This window comes from Engystomops pustulosus, chromosome 6 (genome assembly GCF_040894005.1).
Source record: "Engystomops pustulosus chromosome 6, aEngPut4.maternal, whole genome shotgun sequence".
In the NCBI taxonomy this organism is placed as follows: domain Eukaryota; kingdom Metazoa; phylum Chordata; class Amphibia; order Anura; family Leptodactylidae; genus Engystomops; species Engystomops pustulosus.
Window position 1 is genome coordinate 180,952,250 of NC_092416.1, and position 22,698 is coordinate 180,974,947.

A 22,698-nucleotide genomic window follows, 5' to 3' on the forward strand; every position below is an offset into this window, starting at 1 on the left:
GTATATAATGATATATGTACAGCTGGTATAACCTGGGGATCTCCTGTATATAATGATATATGTACAGCTGGTATAACCTGGGGATCTCCTGTATATAATGATATATGTACAACCGGTATAACCTGGGGATCCCCTGTATATAATGATATATGTACAGCCGGTATAACCTGGGGATCCCCTGTATATAATGATATATGTACAGCTGGTATAACCTGGGGATCTCCTGTATATAATGATATATGTACAGCCGGTATAACCTGGGGATCTCCTGTATATAATGATATATGTACAGCCGGTATAACCTGGGGATGTCCTGTATATAATGATATATGTACAGCCGGTATAACCTGGGGATCTCCTGTATATAATGATATATGTACAGCCGGTATAACCTGGGGACCTCCTGTATATAATGATATATGTACAGCCGGTATAACCTGGGGATCTCCTGTATATAATGATATATGTACAGCCGCTATAACCTGGGAACCCCTGTATATAATGATATATGTACAGCCGGTATAACCTGGGGATCTCCTGTATATAATGATATATGTACAGCCGTTATAACCTGGGGATCTCCTGTATATAATGATATATGTACAGCCGGTATAACCTGGGGATCTCCTGTATATAATGATATATGTACAGCTGGTATAACCTGGGGATCTCCTGTATATAATGATATATGTACAGCCGGTATAACCTGGGGATCTCCTGTATATAATGATATATGTACAGCCGCTATAACATGGGGATCTCCTGTATATAATGATATATGTACAGCCGCTATAACCTGGGGTTCTCCTGTATATAATGATATATGTACAGCCGGTATAACCTGGGGATCTCCTGTATATAATGATATATGTACAGCCGGTATAACCTGGAGATCTCCTGTATATAATGATATATGTACAGCTGGTATAACCTGGGGATCTCCTGTATATAATGATATATGTACAGCCTGTATAACCTGGGGATCTCCTGTATATAATGATATATGTACAGCCGGTATAACCTGGGGATCTCCTGTATATAATGATATATGTACAGCCGCTATAACCTGGGGTTCTCCTGTATATAATGATATATGTACAGCCGTTATAACCTGGGGATCTCCTGTATATAATGATATATGTACAGCCTGTATAACCTGGGGATCTCCTGTATATAATGATATATGTACAGCCGGTATAACCTGGGGATCTCCTGTATATAATGATATATGTACAGCCGGTATAACCTGGGGATCTCCTGTATATAATGATATATGTACAGCCGTTATAACCTGGGGATCTCCTGTATATAATGATATATGTACAGCCTGTATAACCTGGGGATCTCCTGTATATAATGATATATGTACAGCCGGTATAACCTGGGGATCTCCTGTATATAATGATATATGTACAGCCGGTATAACCTGGGGATCTCCTGTATATAATGATATATGTACAGTCGGTATAACCTGGGGATCTCCTGTATATAATGATATATGTACAGCCGCTATAACCTGGGGGTCTCCTGTATATAATGATATATGTATAGCCGGTATAACCTGGGGATCTCATGTATATAATGATATATGTACAGCCGGTATAACCTGGGGATCTCCTGTATATAATGATATATGTACAGCTGGTTTAACCTGGGGATCTCCTGTATATAATGATATATGTACAGCCGCTATAACCTGGAGATCTCCTGTATATAATGATATATGTACAGCTGGTATAACCTGGGGATCTCCTGTATATAATGATATATGTACAGCCGGTATAACCTGGGGATCTCCTGTATATAATGATATATGTACAGCCGGTATAACCTGGGGATCTCCTGTATATAATGATATATGTACAGCTGGTATAACCTGGGGATCTCCTGTATATAATGATATATGTACAGCTGGTTTAACCTGGGATCTCCTGTATATAATGATATATGTACAGCTGGTATAACCTGGGGATCTCCTGTATATAATGATATATGTACAGCCGGTATAACCTGGGGATCTCCTGTATATAATGATATATGTACAGCCGGTATAACCTGGGGATCTCCTGTATATAGTGATATATGTACAGCTGGTATAACCTGGGGATCTCCTGTATATAATGATATATGTACAGCCGGTATAACCTGGGGATCTCCTGTATATAATGATATATGTACAGCCGGTATAACCTGGGGATCTCCTGTATATAGTGATATATGTACAGCCGGTATAACCTGGGGATCTCCTGTATATAATGCTATATGTACAGCTGGTATAACCTGGGGATCTCCTGTATATAGTGATATATGTACAGCTGGTATAACCTGGGGATCTCCTGTATATAATGATATATGTACAGCCGGTATAACCTGGGGATCTCCTGTATGTAATGATATATGTACAGCTGGTATAACCTGGGGATCTCCTGTATATAATGATATATGTACAGCTGGTATAACCTGGGGATCTCCTGTATATAATGATATATGTACAGCCGGTATAACCTGGGGATCTCCTGTATATAATGCTATATGTACAGCTGGTATAACCTGGGGATCTCCTGTATATAGTGATATATGTACAGCTGGTATAACCTGGGGATCTCCTGTATATAATGATATATGTACAGCCGGTATAACCTGGGGATCTCCTGTATATAATGATATATGTACAGCCGGTATAACCTGGGGATCTCCTGTATATAGTGATATATGTACAGCCGGTATAACCTGGGGATCTCCTGTATATAATGATATATGTACAGCCGGTATAACCTGGGGATCTCCTGTATATAATGATATATGTATAGCCGGTATAACCTGGGGATCTCCTGTATATAATGATATATGTACAGCCGGTATAACCTGGGGATCTCCTGTATATGATTTATGTACAGCTGGTATAACCTGGGGGTCTCCTGTATATAATGATGTATGTACAGCCGGTATAACCTGGGGATCTCCTGTATATAATGATGTATGTACAGCCGGTATAACCTGGGGATCTCCTGTATATAATGATATATGTACAGCTGGTATAACCTGGGGATCTCCTGTATATAATGATATATGTACAGCCGGCATAACCTGGGGATCTCCTGTATATAATGATATATGTACAGCCGGTATAACCTGGGGATCTCCTGTATATAATGATATATGTACAGCTGGTATAACCTGGGGATCTCCTGTATATAATGATATATGTACAGCCGGTATAACCTGGGGATCTCCTGTATATAATGATATATGTACAGCCGGTATAACCTGGGGATCTCCTGTATATAATGATATATGTACAGCCGGTATAACCTGGGGATCTCCTGTATATAATGATATATGTACAGCCGGTATAACCTGGGGATCTCCTGTATATAATGATATATGTACAGCCGGTATAACCTGGGGATCTCCTGTATATAATGATATATGTACAGCCGGTATAACCTGGGGATCTCCTGTATATAATGATATATGTACAGCCGGTATAACCTGGGGATCTCCTGTATATAGTGATATATGTACAGCCGGTATAACCTGGGGATCTCCTGTATATAATGATATATGTACAGCTAGTATAACCTGGGGATCTCCTGTATATAATGATATATGTACAGCCGGTATAACCTGGGGATCTCCTGTATATAATGATATATGTACAGCCGGTATAACCTGGGGATCTCCTGTATATAATGTTATATGTACAGCTGGTATAACCTGGGGATCTCCTGTATATAATGATATATGTACAGCCGGTATAACCTGGGGATCTCCTGTATATAATGATATATGTACAGCCGGTATAACCTGGGGATCTCCTGTATATAGTGATATATGTACAGCTGGTATAACCTGGGGATCTCCTGTATATAATGATATATGTACAGCCGGTATAACCTGGGGATCTCCTGTATATAATGATATATGTACAGCCGGTATAACCTGGGGATCTCCTGTATATAGTGATATATGTACAGCCGGTATAACCTGGGGATCTCCTGTATATAATGCTATATGTACAGCTGGTATAACCTGGGGATCTCCTGTATATAATGATATATGTACAGCCGGTATAACCTGGGGATCTCCTGTATATAATGATATATGTACAGCTGGTATAACCTGGGCATCTCCTGTATATAATGATATATGTACAGCCGGTATAACCTGGGGATCTCCTGTATATAATGATATATGTACAGCTGGTATAACCTGGGCATCTCCTGTATATAATGATATATGTACAGCCGGTATAACCTGGGGATCTCCTGTATATAATGATATATGTACAGCCGGTATAACCTGGGGATCTCCTGTATATAATGATATATGTACAGCAGGTATAACCTGGGGATCTCCTGTATATAATGATATATGTACAGCCGGTATAACCTGGGGGTCTCCTGTATATAGTGATATATGTACAGCCGGTATAACCTGGGGATCTCCTGTATATAATGATATATGTACAGCTGGTATAACCTGGGGATCTCCTGTATATAATGATATATGTACAGCTGGTATAACCTGGGGATCTCCTGTATATAATGATATATGTACAGCCGGTATAACCTGGGGATCCCCTGTATATAATGATATATGTACAGCCGGTATAACCTGGGGATCCCCTGTATATAATGATATATGTACAGCTGGTATAACCTGGGGATCTCCTGTATATAATGATATATGTACAGCCGGTATAACCTGGGGATCTCCTGTATATAATGATATATGTACAGCCGGTATAACCTGGGGATGTCCTGTATATAATGATATATGTACAGCCGGTATAACCTGGGGATCTCCTGTATATAATGATATATGTACAGCCGGTATAACCTGGGGACCTCCTGTATATAATGATATATGTACAGCCGGTATAACCTGGGGATCTCCTGTATATAATGATATATGTACAGCCGCTATAACCTGGGAACCCCTGTATATAATGATATATGTACAGCCGGTATAACCTGGGGATCTCCTGTATATAATGATATATGTACAGCCGTTATAACCTGGGGATCTCCTGTATATAATGATATATGTACAGCCGGTATAACCTGGGGATCTCCTGTATATAATGATATATGTACAGCTGGTATAACCTGGGGATCTCCTGTATATAATGATATATGTACAGCCGGTATAACCTGGGGATCTCCTGTATATAATGATATATGTACAGCCGCTATAACATAGGGATCTCCTGTATATAATGATATATGTACAGCCGCTATAACCTGGGGTTCTCCTGTATATAATGATATATGTACAGCCGGTATAACCTGGGGATCTCCTGTATATAATGATATATGTACAGCCGGTATAACCTGGAGATCTCCTGTATATAATGATATATGTACAGCTGGTATAACCTGGGGATCTCCTGTATATAATGATATATGTACAGCCTGTATAACCTGGGGATCTCCTGTATATAATGATATATGTACAGCCGGTATAACCTGGGGATCTCCTGTATATAATGATATATGTACAGCCGCTATAACCTGGGGTTCTCCTGTATATAATGATATATGTACAGCCGTTATAACCTGGGGATCTCCTGTATATAATGATATATGTACAGCCTGTATAACCTGGGGATCTCCTGTATATAATGATATATGTACAGCCGGTATAACCTGGGGATCTCCTGTATATAATGATATATGTACAGCCGGTATAACCTGGGGATCTCCTGTATATAATGATATATGTACAGCCGTTATAACCTGGGGATCTCCTGTATATAATGATATATGTACAGCCTGTATAACCTGGGGATCTCCTGTATATAATGATATATGTACAGCCGGTATAACCTGGGGATCTCCTGTATATAATGATATATGTACAGCCGGTATAACCTGGGGATCTCCTGTATATAATGATATATGTACAGTCGGTATAACCTGGGGATCTCCTGTATATAATGATATATGTACAGCCGCTATAACCTGGGGGTCTCCTGTATATAATGATATATGTATAGCCGGTATAACCTGGGGATCTCATGTATATAATGATATATGTACAGCCGGTATAACCTGGGGATCTCCTGTATATAATGATATATGTACAGCTGGTTTAACCTGGGGATCTCCTGTATATAATGATATATGTACAGCCGCTATAACCTGGAGATCTCCTGTATATAATGATATATGTACAGCTGGTATAACCTGGGGATCTCCTGTATATAATGATATATGTACAGCCGGTATAACCTGGGGATCTCCTGTATATAATGATATATGTACAGCCGGTATAACCTGGGGATCTCCTGTATATAATGATATATGTACAGCTGGTATAACCTGGGGATCTCCTGTATATAATGATATATGTACAGCTGGTTTAACCTGGGATCTCCTGTATATAATGATATATGTACAGCTGGTATAACCTGGGGATCTCCTGTATATAATGATATATGTACAGCCGGTATAACCTGGGGATCTCCTGTATATAATGATATATGTACAGCCGGTATAACCTGGGGATCTCCTGTATATAGTGATATATGTACAGCTGGTATAACCTGGGGATCTCCTGTATATAATGATATATGTACAGCCGGTATAACCTGGGGATCTCCTGTATATAATGATATATGTACAGCCGGTATAACCTGGGGATCTCCTGTATATAGTGATATATGTACAGCCGGTATAACCTGGGGATCTCCTGTATATAATGCTATATGTACAGCTGGTATAACCTGGGGATCTCCTGTATATAGTGATATATGTACAGCTGGTATAACCTGGGGATCTCCTGTATATAATGATATATGTACAGCCGGTATAACCTGGGGATCTCCTGTATGTAATGATATATGTACAGCTGGTATAACCTGGGGATCTCCTGTATATAATGATATATGTACAGCTGGTATAACCTGGGGATCTCCTGTATATAATGATATATGTACAGCCGGTATAACCTGGGGATCTCCTGTATATAATGCTATATGTACAGCTGGTATAACCTGGGGATCTCCTGTATATAGTGATATATGTACAGCTGGTATAACCTGGGGATCTCCTGTATATAATGATATATGTACAGCCGGTATAACCTGGGGATCTCCTGTATATAATGATATATGTACAGCCGGTATAACCTGGGGATCTCCTGTATATAGTGATATATGTACAGCCGGTATAACCTGGGGATCTCCTGTATATAATGATATATGTACAGCCGGTATAACCTGGGGATCTCCTGTATATAATGATATATGTATAGCCGGTATAACCTGGGGATCTCCTGTATATAATGATATATGTACAGCCGGTATAACCTGGGGATCTCCTGTATATGATTTATGTACAGCTGGTATAACCTGGGGGTCTCCTGTATATAATGATGTATGTACAGCCGGTATAACCTGGGGATCTCCTGTATATAATGATGTATGTACAGCCGGTATAACCTGGGGATCTCCTGTATATAATGATATATGTACAGCTGGTATAACCTGGGGATCTCCTGTATATAATGATATATGTACAGCCGGCATAACCTGGGGATCTCCTGTATATAATGATATATGTACAGCCGGTATAACCTGGGGATCTCCTGTATATAATGATATATGTACAGCTGGTATAACCTGGGGATCTCCTGTATATAATGATATATGTACAGCCGGTATAACCTGGGGATCTCCTGTATATAATGATATATGTACAGCCGGTATAACCTGGGGATCTCCTGTATATAATGATATATGTACAGCCGGTATAACCTGGGGATCTCCTGTATATAATGATATATGTACAGCCGGTATAACCTGGGGATCTCCTGTATATAATGATATATGTACAGCCGGTATAACCTGGGGATCTCCTGTATATAATGATATATGTACAGCCGGTATAACCTGGGGATCTCCTGTATATAATGATATATGTACAGCCGGTATAACCTGGGGATCTCCTGTATATAATGATATATGTACAGCCGGTATAACCTGGGGATCTCCTGTATATAATGATATATGTACAGCCGGTATAACCTGGGGATCTCCTGTATATAATGATATATGTACAGCCGGTATAGCCTGGGGATCTCCTGTATATAGTGATATATGTACAGCCGGTATAACCTGGGGATCTCCTGTATATAATGATATATGTACAGCCAGTATAACCTGGGGATCTCCTGTATATAATGGTATATGTACAGCTGGTATAACCTGGGGATCTCCTGTATATAATGATATATGTACAGCCGGTATAACCTGGGGATCTCCTGTATATAATGATATATGTACAGCCGGTATAACCAGGGGATCTCCTGTATATAATGATATATGTACAGCCGGTATAACCTGGGGGTCTCCTGTATATAATGATGTATGTACAGCCGGTATAACCTGGGGATCTCCTGTATATTATGATATATGTACAGCCGGTATAACCTGGGGATCTCCTGTATATAATGATGTATGTACAGCCGGTATAACCTGGGGATCTCCTGTATATAGTGATATATGTACAGCCGGTATAACCTGGGGATCTCCTGTATATAATGATATATGTACAGCCGGTATAACCTGGGGATCTCCTGTATATAATGATATATGTACAGCCGGTATAACCTGGGGATCTCCTGTATATAATGATATATGTACAGCCGGTATAACCTGGGGATCTCCTGTATATAATGATATATGTACAGCCGGTATAACCTGGGGATCTCCTGTATATAATGATATATGTACAGCCGGTATAACCTGGGGATCTCCTGTATATAATGATATATGTACAGCCGGTATAGCCTGGGGATCTCCTGTATATAGTGATATATGTACAGCCGGTATAACCTGGGGATCTCCTGTATATAATGATATATGTACAGCCAGTATAACCTGGGGATCTCCTGTATATAATGGTATATGTACAGCTGGTATAACCTGGGGATCTCCTGTATATAATGATATATGTACAGCCGGTATAACCTGGGGATCTCCTGTATATAATGATATATGTACAGCCGGTATAACCAGGGGATCTCCTGTATATAATGATATATGTACAGCCGGTATAACCTGGGGGTCTCCTGTATATAATGATGTATGTACAGCCGGTATAACCTGGGGATCTCCTGTATATTATGATATATGTACAGCCGGTATAACCTGGGGATCTCCTGTATATAATGATGTATGTACAGCCGGTATAACCTGGGGATCTCCTGTATATAGTGATATATGTACAGCCGGTATAACCTTATCACATTGCTGTGTGGCCCCTGTAGATGAGTACCATTAGTCGTGACCCTGTGATACTTGTGTAGCTCTTGTTGCTCGGATGCTTCTCCTGTAGGGTCCATTATTCTCTGTGTATGACTGGGGGATCATGTATCCGCTTTTTTGGAGACTCCTTTGGGGTTCAATGGAAGAACGACATCTCACTGTAGTCGAGGAACATTGAAACTTTTTAAAAGTGAAGCTTTTTTATATTTTATAGTTACAATTATTCGAATTTCTCTTCCCATTTGTATGAAATAAATCACGTCCCGGGGATCGCCGTCTGATATGTGAGATACGAGAGGGAACGTTGCGGAGAGACGATACAATACTATTGTGTGTAACTCCTGGACTCCGGGGTCTCTGGATATATCTGGAATAATATCCATCTTTCTTTGCTGAAGTTGTGATTCTGAAGCCAAAGACGGATGAGCAGAGGTTCTCCGGAGAACCATGACCATAGGATGACCACCTACAGGAGATGACTGGTCACCCAGCCGCTTCTTCACCTCCTCTTCATGTGGTATAAGGAGCCTTTGGCCATCGATGTGGAAGACATTGCACCTTATCGTGTGTTAGACGCCTCCCTGTGTCTCTGAACTTGTCAAACCCAATCATGTGATGGAAACTCGTAACCATCTATTATCCTCCAGACGACGAACACCTAAGGTGAACATCTGTAGACGATGCAACCCAAGGAGATGGATGATGAGATCTTGTCCCGTGTTTGGAGAATCACATCAAAGCTGGAAGGGTGTTCATTTAATAAACCAACGCATTTCACATCTTAATCTCTTACCCTTATCCCTTGAAGTTTCCAGTCTAAACCTGGATCTTCTTACCTCCGCACCAACACGACTTGCCCAAAACAAGGGAGATTAGGCAAGATGTTCTCACCCTTCCGGATGTCCATTCTGTGACCAACGTGTCGCCTCTCTTTACCTGGTTGGGATCGGGTCTTGCTCCTCTGCCGGTGGACTACACTTTGATCAAAATGCGTTAGATATTTTTTAGTTCTGTCTCTCTGGAGACGTCAGGGGCCACGCTCTCATACCTAGAAGTCAGGTCAAAGAAGAGTTTTGGGTGTTACTTTTCTGCCCTTCAGTCAACCCCTTTCCAGGAGATACAAGTAGATGCACCTATGGCATCCTATAGTGCACATACACAGGCAGGACCCCATATGTAGAGCTGGTTCCACCAGTGTCTTTGACCTGTAGCATAAGTTCATAGCAAGAGCCACGTGCACAGAGGTCATATCTAGGTCCTTATGCTCCCTACAATGGAGGTGTTGCCTTAAGATGCTCTACGCTCTGGACCATTCCCAATTGTTATTTCCGAGGACTAATAGCCAATGACGAATCAGATTCCTATGATGCCCCTCAGCATTCAGTATATTCTGTAGGGTTAATAGAGCCTATAGTGCCTCCGCAGGGGAAATGAGGTATTACACACAGTCCATTCCTATCAATGTGCTGTAAGTCCTCCAGGTTGAGGGAAGCTCTTTGTAACCATTCTCTAGACTGTCAGAGCTCCCCTTTACCTGTATCAGGATCGGTGATGAGTAGACTTGTTCAGGTTCAGGTTTGCTGATTTCGACCGAACCTGAAACAAAAGTTCAGTTCAGGTATCCGAACCCAAAGAACCACCGATAACACCTGCGATTGGTGTTGCCGCCTGTAATGGAAGGACCAATGACCATTTCATCCTGAGCTTCCTTCTTCATGGAGATGCTACACTAAGCTGCCAATGTATCAGAATGACCATGTGCCCATCCTTGCTATGTAGATACAATGTATCCTGCCATAGATATGACTGGAGGTCCCCGCGGTGTGAGATCGCAGAAAGTTTCCGCAGCTCCGTGTACGCCCCGGTTTACCCTGTGATGAGTGCGCTGGGTTCAGAGACGTGTCAGAACCATGTTGTACTACACCCTGAGGGTCCATAGTTGCTCACCGGGAGTGCCATGGCTGGTCTCGTGATCTGCAGCAGGTCGCCCACGCTGTGCAGCTGCAGGAATAACAAGGTCTACTGAGGACAGCCAGAAGTTTATCTCTCACATCTGCTCGTAATGTGTAGACACGGAAGAGAAAGTAATTCCTGAATGATGGGTGCTGCCCCCAGGATATACTGCAAGCCAGGCGTCCCAGGGCATCAGCACAGTGACCCATGTCTCCTGTACTGGTGGGATCTGCCGCAATACCAGGCACAACCTGTGGACAGATGTGGCGCTGTTTTAGCAGAAAGCAGCAATGTTTTTCCATGTCTTGGGTCAGATTTGAACCCTGGTCTCCAGTATTTTAGAGACATGCCATTTCTTGCAGTCCCTACTATTACTATGATTTTGGAGAGTGGTAGAGCACATGGGAAAAGCCCACTTGGTGACGCACACACTCCGTGCATATCCTTCTCACAGTTATATCCGAGCCCAGGTCCAGTACATTATAGATGTTCCTTACTGATCCTAGCAGGAAACAATCTACTCAGACAGGGGGTGCACATACCAATTCCAGGAAAAAGTGGTCCCAGATTTTAACCCAGGTCCCCAACACTTATCAAACATTGTCATTTTTTACTGTCCCTTTTAGGGAATACAATCTAAATTTCACATCAATATAGTTTTGTTTTGAAGAAGGAACCCTAGAAACACAGGAAGAACATACCAGGATTTGTTGGCTTTGTTCAGATTCGAACCCTGGGCTGCAGCACTTTACACACACTGGGATAGATTTTCTTACCCGGTCCTGTTGCTATCCCGCGCCGCGTTGTCTGACGAGGATTCGGGTCTGCCGCGATTCACTAAGATCGTGCACCCAAGTTCCTGCATGTGTCGCTGCTGCGCGGAGGTCCGCTGGAGTTCACCTTCTTCTTCCCGGTGCTGATCTTGCGACACATTGGGGCAGATTTGCTTACCTGGTCCGTTCACGATCCAGCGGCGCGTTCTCTGCGGTGGATTCGGGTCCGGCCGGGATTCATCAATGCAGTTCCTCCGCCGTCCACCAGGTGGCGCTGCTGCGCTGAAAAGCATCGGAACGCACTGGAGTTCACCGGGCCCGACCAAGTGAAGGTAAGCGTGTCCCAAGCGACACATTTCTTGTTTTAAATGCGGCGGTTTTTCCGAATCCGTCGGGTTTTCGTTCGGCCACGCCCCCCGATTTCCGTCGCGTGCATGCCGGCGCCGATGCGCCACAATCCGATCGCGTGCGCCAAAATCCCGGGGCAATTCAGGGAAAATCGGCGCAAATCAGAAATATTCGGGTAACATCGGGCCCTTAGTAAATTACCCCCATTTTGTTTTTTAAATTCTGCGTTTTTTCCGAATCCGTCGGGTTGTCCGACGGCCACGCCCCCCGATTTCTGTTGTGTGGAAGCCGGCGCCGATGCACCACAATCCGATTCAGACCCTGGGCTCCAGCACAACATTGCACTGCTGGTCATTCTGCAACTTTCTGCTCCCTGAATGTATCTGTGGTGCAGTCATACATGGAGCTTGTAGCACCTGTGACACCCGCACCCTCTGCCGCGGCAGGACACCGCACGTTACTCATTGATGGGTGAATAATAATCTCTCTATAAACAGCGCTGCGCCTCTCCCCGTCTGTTTGATGTGATACAGTGTGACGCAGGGTAGACTTTTGGGGTCACCGCTTCCCCTTTGTGCCCCTTCCTGGGGGTGCGCGCTCCGCTGCGGTCATCAAAGCCTCTCGTCTTCCGGAGGGACGTGTGTGAAGCGTGAAACACAAACAAGAGCAAACACATTAGTGATTTACTTATAAAGGAGCCTCCCGCCGCCAGGAGAAGACGGCGTCATCCTCGTATCATGTCATCCACTTCCCGTGGGAAAACACCGCATCCGTCTACGAGGTTCTGCAGCAGTTACTTTATTAAACAACTTTGGGGGCAATTAGGGCGACCCGTAACCCTACATGATATCCGGTCAGGGCCGCGCTCGCCTCCATCTGCCTAATTACAGGGGAGAGCAAGGGAAGTGCAGATTTACTGCAAACTGGCCAATCACATGTGCAGAAAGTCATATACAACATATATATATATATACAATGAATAGGAGGGAAACCGTCAGCAGGTGTGACCACACAGCCAGGGTTATGTATCATCCCTGGAGAGATCTTTGTGTATGTTGTTAGCAGCAGCAGGACTGTGGTATATGGATTTATATTTTAGGATTGGAACTTCTACAAGTGCACTGGGGCGTGTCCTCACACTGCTGTGCTCTGTGCATCTTCTAAGTTCATGAAAAAGCTCTGAAGGGCTTTTGGTTGATTGCTACAGTGGTCACTCAGAGGGCTCAGAAGCAGCTCAGTGCTCATAACACAGCAGTGTGAGGACACCCCCCTGTATTACAGCTTCTCCACTCCCCTCTGCACAGCTTTTATAAACATAAGGGTTGATACTTAACACTGCAGAGAGCACAGCAGTGTCAGGACACACCCCTGTATATATGTACTAAACATAATGCCTAAAGGGCCAAAACCTAACACTGCAGAGAGCACAGCAGTGTGAGGACACACCCCTGTATATATGTACTAAACATAAAGCCTCCAGGGCCAATACCTAACACTGCAGAGAGCACAGCAGTGTGAGGACACACCCCTGTATATATGTACTAAACATAAAGCCTCAAGGGCCAATACCTAACACTGCAGAGAGCACAGCAGTGTCAGGACACACCCCATATATATGTACTAAATATAAAGCCTCTAGTGCCAATACCGAATACTGCAGAGAGCACAGCAGTGTGAGGACACACCCCTGTATATATGTACTAAACATAATACCTAAAGGGCCAATTCCTAACTTTGCAGAGAGCACAGCAGTGTGAGGACACACCCTGGTATATATGTACTAAACATAAAGCCTCCAGGGCCAATACCTAACACTGCAGAGAGCACAGCAGTGTGAGGACACACCACAATTGCACTTAGATAAGCTGCAGTCATGGAATATACCCTAAAGCCCCCACAATACCTATTACTGGCTGCAGAGAACCCAGAACTCAGCAGTGTGAGGACACACCAACAGTGTGCTTGGAGAAGCTACAATCCTAGAATATAAACCCCTATATCACAGTCCTGCTGCTACTAACATACACAGAGGTCTGATTACACATCTATCCAGGGACAATACCTAACATTACAGTCAGTCTGTATGGTCCCACCTGCTGACAGGTTCCCTGTAATTTGATGAAGGCACTTGCCAGCTGTGACTTACACCGGGACCCATATTATACTAAGGGATGGAGGCGATGCCTTATTTCAGTAAATTTGTCTGAATGGTCCCTTTTAATCTGACACTTACTGTATGTTCAGGAATATTTCGGGGCCCCCTCCCTTTGTGTGGCCCTTTATCTTGGTCCCTGTGACTGTTGTGCTTCGTTTTTCCTATTTCTACCGTCGTAATCTGCGTCAACGGCAAAGGTTTTTTTTCCAGGCGATGAAGATAAACATCGAGGTAAGAGAAGGCGCGATGTGCTGCAGGACCCGCCAAACGCACCTCACTCCTCGTGTGATTAACCCCCGCTGGGAATGCTTGTTGCAGATCATCACACAACTGACATTTGTCACAGCTGCGGGTTTGTTACACTTGCATCCTGCCCATCCACCTGATGACTTTGTTATAATGTATCGTACAGATGAAAGACTGGATACAATTGTAACGTCCCCCCAGCTGTGAATTACAATATTACAGACCTGGGGAAAGTAAAAAGTGGGAAAGATGCAGGGGTTCATATAATGCAATGATAAGTAGTTGTAGCTTTTGGGGTGTGTCCTCACACTGCTGTGCTCTTAGCTCTCTGTATTAGGTTGCTCTGCAGCCCCTCTCCTCTGGTCTGGGTAATTCCTAATGGAGAAAGTCATCCACCTTTCATTATTAATTGATGGTCACTGGAGATGTGACCTCACACTGCTGTGCTCTTAGGTCTCTGCATAGAACTGCTCCACAGCCCCAGGGTTTAAGCCTTCCCAAATACACTAGGCTCTTATCCTCACACTGCTGTGCTCTTAGGTCTCTGCATAGAACTGCTCCACAGCCCCAGGGTTAAAGCCTTCCCAAGTACACTAGGCTCTTATCCTCACACTGCTGTGCTCTTAGGTCTCTGCATAGAACTGCTCCACAGCCCCAGGGGTTAAGCCTTCCCAAATACACTAGGCTCTTATCCTCACACTGCTGTGCTCTTAGGTCTCTGCATAGAACTGCTCCACAGCCCCAGGGGTTAAGCCTTCCCAAATACACTAGGCTCTTATCCTCACACTGCTGTGCTCTTAGGTCTCTGCATAGAACTGCTCCACAGCCCCAGGGGTTAAGCCTTCCCAAATACACTAGGCTCTTATCCTCACACTGCTGTGCTTTGAGCTGCTCCAAACCCCCACTATTGTTGGTTGCTCTTAACCATAAACCAGCTGCAACCCTTACTCAAAGTAAATCTATGGGCATGCTTTTAGTAGCAGCAGGGCTGTGGAATATGGATTGTAGCTTCTACACTAGGGAGCTATCCTCACACTGCTGTGCTCTGTGCTTTCTGCCCTGGAGAGATGTGTGATCATACCATCATGTATGTAGTAGCAGCAGGACTGTGAAATTGTAGCTCCGCCAAGTGCACAGGAAGGGGGTGTTCCCAGGGTTAAAGCCTTCGCACACCACACAATGTAAGTGACTTATATAGTATTTAACCAGAAGCATGCTACAGATTTTACTGTTAGGAACAGCACAGAGCCCAACAGTGTGAGGACGCACCCCAATTCTGGAATATAAATCCATAAGTCCCGCTGTATGGTCCAAACCTGCTGACAGGTTCCCTTTAAGTATTTTTCACCTTACTCCTCATGATCTTGAGGTGTCTCCAGTGTTTCTGTGCACGGGGCCTTGCATCAGGACAGGCCGACCCTAAGACAACTCTTATTGTCAGCATAGCCAGACTGCTCCAGGACTCGATGGGTTAATAAGACAGTATGGAGGGCTCCTGACAATGGGACCTCTCAGGTCCTGCGTATTGTCTTCAGGGGTCACTGGAGAGGGGGGATTGTAGTGCAGGACCGGACCCCTACGGGGGGCAATTAGCTGGAATTAGTCATCTGGATCCCAGGGTCAGGAAAACACCTTCCTGTGTTAGAAGAACAGCGCCATTGTGGCCCCTCACCGCAGGGGCCCGGCTAATGTGCCCTCCTGAGTGATGGCCGCCATTAGCAGAGATTTTGTCGCTTCTCAACCCATTAAGCAGAAGCTGAGGGCAGCAGCCTCCACCTGCAGAGCCCCTGAGGCCCCACACGGAAAGCATGACTCGTCCCACGGCCCCCCCCCCAATGTCTTCTCACTGTACGGGGGTCCTATAGTGGTGCCCACTGCATCTACTCACCCAGACCAGGGCTCACTATGTGTAGGAGGATCTACAGGACCCAGCACAGCCTGCTGCTCATGTATCTAAGCCTGTCATGTGCGATACTGCATCCTGAGCTGTGTATCTAAGCCTGTCATGTGCGATACTGCATCCTGAGCTGTGTATCTAAGCCTGTCATGTGCGATACTGCATCCTGAGCTGTGTATCTAATCCTATCCTGTGTGATACTGTCTGCTGAGCTGTGTATCTAATCCCATCCTGTGTGATACATACTACTGATCTGTGTATCTAATCCTATCCTGTGTGATACAGTCTGCTGATCTGTGTATCTAATCCTATCCTGTGTGATACTGACTGCTGAGCTGTGTATCTAATCCTAGCATGTGTGATACTGACTGCTGAGCTGTGTATCTAATCCTAGCATGTGTGATACTGACTGCTGAGCTGTGTATCTAATCCTATCCTGTGTGATACAGTCTGCTGAGCTGTGTATCTAATCCTGTCCTGTGTGATACTGTCTGCTGAGCTGTGTATCTAATCCTATCATGTGCGATACTAACTGCAGAGCTGTGTATCTAATCCCATCCTGTGTGATACAGTCTGCTGAGCTGTGTATCTAATCCTGTCCTGTGTGATACTGTCTGCTGAGCTGTGTATCTAATCCTATCATGTGCGATACTAACTGCAGAGCTGTGTATCTAATCCTATCATGTGTGATACTGTCTGCTGAGCTGTGTATCTAATCCTATCATGTGTGGTACTGACTGCTGAGCTGTGTATCTAATCCTATCCTGTGTGATACTGTCTGCTGAGCTGTGTATCTAATCCTATCCTGTGTGATACTGTCTGCTGAGCTGTGTATCTAATCCTATCCTGTGTGATACTGTCAGCTGAGCTGTGTATCTAATCCTATCCTGTGTGATACTGACTGCTGAGCTGTGTATCTAATCCTATCCTGTGTGATACTGTCTGCTGAGCTGTGTATCTTATCCTATCCTGTGTGATACTGACTGCTGAGCTGTGTATCTAATCCTATCCTGTGTGATACTGTCTGCTGAGCTGTGTATCTAATCCTATCATGTGTGATACTGACTGCTGAGCTGTGTATCTAATCCTATCCAGTGTGATACTGTCTGCTGAGCTGTGTATCTAATCCTATCCTGTGCGATACTGACTGCTGAGCTGTGTATCTAATCATCTCCTTTGAGATACAGTCTGCTGAGATGTATATCTAATCCTATCATGTGTGGTACTGACTGCTGAGCTGTGTATCCAATCCTATCCTGTGTGATACAGTCTGCTGAGCTGTGTATCTAATCCTATCCTGTGTGATACTGTCTGCTGAGCTGTGTATCTAATCCTATGAGGTGTGATACAGTCTTCTGTGCTGTGTATCTAATTCTATGATGTGTGATACAGTCTGCTGAGCTGTGTATCTAATCCTATCCTGTGTGGTACTGACTGCTGAGCTGTGTATCTAATCCTATCATGTGTGATACAGTCTGCTGAGCTGTGTATCTAATCCTATCCTGTGTGATACTGACTGCTGAGCTGTGTATCTAATCCACTCCTTTGTGATACAGTCTGCTAAGCTGTGTATCTAATCCTATGATGTGTGATACAGTCTGCTGAGCTGTGTATCTAATCCTATGATGTGTGGTACAGTCTGCTGAGCTGTGTATCTAATCCTATGATGTGTGATACTACCTGCTGAGCTGCGTATCTAATCCTATCCTGTGTGATACAGTCTGCTGAGCTGTGTATCTAATCCTATCCTGTGTGATACTGACTGCTGAGCTGTGTATCTTATCCTATCCTGTGCGATACTAACTGCGGAGCTGTGTATCTAATCCTATGATGTGTGATACAGTCTGCTGAGCTGTGTATCTAATCCTATGATGTGTGGTACAGTCTGCTGAGCTGTGTATCTAATCCTATGATGTGTGATACTACCTGCTGAGCTGCGTATCTAATCCTATCCTGTGTGATACAGTCTGCTGAGCTGTGTATCTAATCCTATCCTGTGTGATACTGACTGCTGAGCTGTGTATCTTATCCTATCCTGTGCGATACTAACTGCGGAGCTGTGTATCTAATCCTATGATGTGTGATACAGTCTGCTGAGCTGTGTATCTAATCCTATGATGTGTGATACAGTCTGCAGAGCTGTGTATCTAATCCTATCCTGTGTGATACGGTCTGCTGAGCTGTGTATCTAATCCTATGATGTGTGATACAGTCTGCTGAGCTGTGTATCTAATCCTATGATGTGTGATACAGTCTGCTGAGCTGTGTATCTAATCCTATGATGTGTGATACAGTCTGCTGAGCTGTGTATCTAATCCTATGATGTGTGATACAGTCTGCAGAGCTGTGTATCTAATCCTATGATGTGTGATACAGTCTGCAGAGCTGTGTATCTAATCCTATGATGTGTGATACAGTCAGCTGAGCTGTGTATCTAATCCTATGATGTGTGATACAGTCTGCTGAGCTGTGTATCTAATCCTATGATGTGTGATACAGCTGGGGACTTCTCCCATGTATCTTTATAGATCTTTTCTCCTGGATCCTTTGTTTGTTCACGTTGAATAAACCTGGGAGTATTTCTGGGGAGTTGTGATAACAGGTTGTATCTCAGCGTATCTCAGCCCACCTCCGGTCAGGATGTTTACTGACTCCCCGGGTTGTGCCAGTACACGCGTGGTTAACATGTAACTGTGTATGACCTCTTGTAATAGTGATAAGTCTGGGGAGCGGGGTCAGGCCGCAGATAACCCCGCTGCTATCTGATCAGCTGCCACGCTGCTGTATCTAAGCCTGGCATGTGCGGTACTATCACCTCCCTATAGAGTGCTAAGCCATGGTCCACCATGCTGCCGAGCTGCTGTATCTAAGCCTGGCCTGTGTGATACCCCAGGAGGCTGAGATTTAAACAGAGCCTTGATCCCCCCCTCTCCTCTCTCTTTGATCGCTTCCCGTGGCGGCCTCTGTCCTGCATCACACCCTGCAGATAATTACCCGGGTAATGTGTGAATAACGGCCTGGGATTAGGTATTAGTATCTGACCCCTGACATAGGGGAGCAGGTCATGTGACCAGAGCGATGCTCATACCTTCTGCAGGATGTGAGAAATGCATTCATATTCCAGGATTGTAACTGCCACAAGTGCAAGGCAAGCAGATCCTCACACTGCTGTGCTCTGTGCTCTATGCAGCCAGTGTTATGTATTGTCCCTGGAGAGATGTGTAATCAGACCTCACACTGCTGTGCTCTGTGCTCTATGCAGCCAGTGTTATGTATTGTCCCTGGAGAGATGTGTAATCAGACCTCACACTGCTGTGCTCTGTGCTCTCCGCAGCCAGTGTTATGTATTGTCCCTGGAGAGATGTGTAATCAGACCTCACACTGCTGTGCTCTGTGCTCTCTGCAGCCAGTGTTATGTATTGTCCCTGGAGAGATGTGTAATCAGACCTCACACTGCTGTGCTCTGTGCTCTCTGCAGCCAGTGTTATGTATTGTCCCTGGAGAGATGTGTAATCAGACCTCACAATGCTGTGCTCTGTGCTCTCTGCAGCCAGTGTTATGTATTGTCCCTGGAGAGATGTGTAATCAGACCTCACACTGCTGTGCTCTGTGCTCTGCAGCCAGTGTTATGTATTGTCCCTGCAGAGATGTGTAATCAGACCTCACACTGCTGTGCTCTGTGCTCTCTGCAGCCAGTGTTATGTATTGTCCCTGGAGAGATGTGTAATCAGACCTCACACTGCTGTGCTCTGTGCTCTCTGCAGCCAGTGTTATGTATTGTACCTGGAGAGATGTGTAATCAGACCTCACACTGCTGTGCTCTGTGCTCTCTGCAGCCAGTGTTATGTATTGTCCCTGGAGAGATGTGTAATCAGACGTCACACTGCTGTGCTCTGTGCCCTCTGCAGCCAGTGTTATGTATTGTCCCTGGAGAGATGTGTAATCAGACCTCACACTGCTGTGCTCTGTGCTCTCTGCAGCCAGTGTTATGTATTGCCCCTGGAGAGATGTGTAATCAGACCTCACACTGCTGTGCTCTGTGCTCTCTGCAGACAGTGTTATGTATTGTCCCTGGAGAGATGTGTAATCAGACCTCACACTGCTGTGCTCTGTGCCCTCTTTTGCCAGTGTTATGTATTGTCCCTGGAGAGATGTGTAATCAGACCTCACACTGCTGTACTCTGTGCTCTCTGCAGCCAGTGTTATGTATTGTCCCTGGAGAGATGTGTAATCAGACCTCACACTGCTGTGCTCTGTGCTCTCTGCAGCCAGTGTTATGTATTGTCCCTGGAGAGATGTGTAATCAGACCTCACACTGCTTGGCTCTGTGCTCTCTGCAGTCAGTGTTATGTATTGTCTCTGAAAAGATGTGTAATCAGACCTCACACTGCTGTGCTCTGTGCCCTCTGCAGCCAGTGTTATGTATTGTCCCTGGAGAGATGTGTAATCAGACCTCACACTGCTGTGCTCTGTGCCCTCTTTAGCCAGTGTTATGTATTGTCCCTGGAGAGATGTGTAATCAGACCTCACACTGCTGTGCTCCGTGCTCTCTGCAGTCAGTGTTATGTATTGTCTCTAGAGAGATGTGTAATCAGACCTCACACTGCTGTGCTCTGTGCTCTCTGCAGCCAGTGTTATGTATTGTCTCTGAAAAGATGTGTAATCATATCTCACACTGCTGTGCTCTGTGCTCTCTACAGCCAGTGTTATGTATTGTCCCTGGAGAGATGTGTTATCAGACCTCACACTGCTGTGCTCTGTGCCCTCTGCAGCCAGTGTTATGCATTGTCCCTGGAGAGATGTGTAATCAGACCTCACACTTCTGTGCTCTGTGCTCTCTGCAGCCAGTGTTATGTATTGTCTCTGAAAAGATGTGTAATCAGACCTCACACTGCTGTGCTCTGTGCTCTCTGCAGCCAGTGTTATGTATTGTCCCTGGAGAGATGTGTAATCAGACCTCACACTGCTGTGCTCTGTGCTCTCTGCAGTCAGTGTTATGTATTGTCTCTGGAGAGATGTGTAATCAGACCTCACACTGCTGTGCTCTGTGCTGTCTGCAGCCAGTGTTCTGTATTGTACCTGGAGAGATGTGTAATCATATCTCACACTGCTGTGCTCTGTGCTCTCTGCAGCCAGTGTTATGTATTGTCCCTGGAGAGATGTGTGATCATACCTCACACTGCTGTGCTCTGTGCTCTCTGCAGCCAGCGTTATGTATTGTCTCTGGAGAGATGTGTAATCAGACCTCACACTGCTGTGCTCTGAGCTCTCTGCAGCCAGTGTTATGTATTGTCCCTGGAGAGATGTGTAATCAGACCTCACACTGCTGTGCTCTGTGCTCTCTGCAGCCAGTGTTATGTATTGTCCCTGGAGAGATGTGTAATCACACCTCACACTGCTGTGCTCTGTGCTCTCTGTAGTCAGTGTTATGTATTGTCCCTGGAGAGATGTGTAATCAGACCTTACACTGCTGTGCTCTGTGCTCTCTGCAGTCAGTGTTATGTATTGTCTCTGGAGAGATGTGTAATCGGACCTCACACTGCTGTGCTCTGTGCTCTCTGCAGCCAGTGTTATGTATTGTCCCTGGAGAGATGTGTAATCAGACCTCACACTGCTGTGCTCTGTGCTCTGCAGCCAGTGTTATGTATTGTCCATGGACAGATGTGTAATCAGACCTCACACTGCTGTGCTCTGTGCTCTCTGCAGCCAGTGTTATGTATTGTCCCTGGAGAGATGTGTAATCAGACCTCACACTGCTGTGCTCTGTGCTCTCTGCAGCCAGTGTTATGTATTGTCCCTGGAGAGATGTGTAATCAGACGTGCTCTGTGCTCTCTGCAGCCAGTGTTATGTATTGTCCCTGGAGAGATGTGCAATCAGACCTCACACTGCTGTGCTCTGTGCTCTTTGCAGCCAGTGTTATGTATTGTCTCTGGAGAGATGTGTAATCAGACCTCACACTGCTGTGCTCTGGGCTCTGCAGCCAGTGTTATGTATTGTCCCTGGAGAGATGTGTAATCAGACCTCACACTGCTGTGCTCTGTGCTCTCTGCA